Here is a 2,197-nt window from a genome sequence, read left to right as displayed (position 1 = left end):
GACCAGAGCTGCTACTGCTGGGACAGCAGTAACACCTCACGAGAACCTAATCTGTGCCACGTGCATTCCCAACTGTCTGCCTGGGCTGGGTGGCCCCCCACTTAAGGCACTGCAGGTCCAGGCTGTGGTACGGGGGGGACAGAGCAGGTGGGTGGGGGCACCCTTCAACCCGTCATGCCACTGGGCTTTGTAGATCATGCAAACAAGACCAAAGCAGCCCCAGCAGGGATGGCCCCTTTTTACCGCTGAATAATATTCCATTATATGGATGCATATACCACTTTGTTTAGCCATTCATCAGTTCATGAACATTTTTCTCTACTTTTCAGCTATTATGAATAATGCTGCTATGAACATTTATCTACAAGTTTTTGTATGGATGGATGTATTTTCATTTCTCTGGGGTAAATGCATCACCGTAGAAAAACACTCTGTTTCTTAAACTAATGTTAAGACCTCGTCTAAACCTTTCTCAGAGACTGTAAGCACTTGAAGGCCAACATTCATCTTCTTTTCCTCAGAGGTATGTAGAAAAATACCAAAAACATTTGCCAACTTGAAGTCATTGCCATTTGCATCTTTTTTTCTGTTTTTTAATTTATTTTGTTATGTTATGTTAGTCACCATATAGTACATTAGTTTTTGATGCCGTGTTCCATGATTCATTGCTTTCGTATAACACCCAGTGCTCCGTGCAGTACGTGCCCTCCTCAATACCCATCACCGGGCTAACCCATCCCCCCACCCCCCTCCCCTTTAAAACACTCAGTTTGTTTCTCAGAGTCCATCGTCTCTCATGGTTCATCTCTCCCTCTGATATCCCCCCCTTCATTTTTCCCTTCCTTCTCCTAATGTCCTCCATGCTATTCCTTATGTTCCACAAATAAGTGAAACCATATGATAATTAACTTTCTCTGCTTGACTTATTTCACTTAGCACAGTCTCCTCCAGTCCCATCCATGTTGATGTAAAAGTTGGGTATTCATCCTTTCTGATGGTTGAGTAATATTCCACTGTATATATGGACCACATCTTCTTTATCCATTCATCTCTTGAAGGGCATCTCGGCTCTTCCCACAGTTTGGCTATTGCTGACATTGCTGCTATGAATATTGGGGTGCATATGGCCCTTCTTTTCACTACATCTCTGTCTTGGGGTAAATACCCAATAGTGCAATTGCTGGGTCATAGGGTAGCTCTATTTTTAATTTTTTGAGGCACCTCCACACTGTTTTCCAAAGTGGCTGTACCAACTTGCATTCCCACCAACAGTGTAAGAGGGTTCCCCTTTCTCCACAGCCTCTCCAACATTGTTTCTTGCCTTGTCAATTTTTGCAATTCTAACTGGTATAAGGTGGTATCTCAATGTGGTTTTGATTTGAATTTCCCTGATGGCTAATGATGATGAACACTCTTTTCATGTGTCTGTTAGCCATTTGTATGTCTTCTTTTGAGAAGTGTTTGCTCATGTGTTCTGCCCAATTTTGACTTGAGTATTTGTTTTTTGGGTGTTGAGTTTGAGTTCTTTATAGATCTTGGATACCAGCCCTTTATCTGTAGTGTCATTTGCAAATATCTTCTCCCATTCTGTGGGTTGCCTCTTTGTCTTGTTGACTGTTTCCTTTGCTGTGCAGAAGCTTTTTATCTTGAGGAAGTCCCAAAAGTTCATTTTTGCTTTTGTTTCACTTGCCTTTGGAGATGTATCTTGAAAGAAGTTGCTGTGGCCAATGTCAAAGAGGTTACTGACTATGTTCTCCTCTAGGATTTTGATGGATTCCTGTCTCACATTGAAGTCTTCCATCCATTTTGAGTTTATCTTTGTGTATGGTGTTAGAGAATGGTTGAGTTTCTTTCTTCTGTATATAGCTGTCCAATTTTCCCAGCACCATTTATTGAAAAGACTGTCTCTTTTCCATTGCATACTTTTTCCTGCTTTGTCAAAGATTATTTGACCATAGAGTTGAGGGTCCATATCTGGGCTCTCTATTTTGTTTCATTGGTCTATATGTCTGTTTTTGTGCCAGTATCATGCTGTCTTGGTGATCACATCTTTGTAATATAGCTTGAAATCAGGCAACGTGATGCCCCTAGCTTTGTTTTTCTTTTTCAACATTTCCTTGGCGATTCAGGGTCTTTTCTGATTCCATACAAATTTTAGGATTGTTTGTTTCAGCGCTTTGAAAAATGTCATTGGAAT

This window comes from Eumetopias jubatus, unplaced genomic scaffold, assembly GCF_037043125.1.
Source record: "Eumetopias jubatus isolate StellerSeaLion01/CBP00866 unplaced genomic scaffold, mEumJub1_p1.0 scaffold_14, whole genome shotgun sequence".
Lineage (NCBI taxonomy): Eukaryota > Metazoa > Chordata > Mammalia > Carnivora > Otariidae > Eumetopias > Eumetopias jubatus.
Note: the sequence above shows the minus strand (reverse complement) of the source record.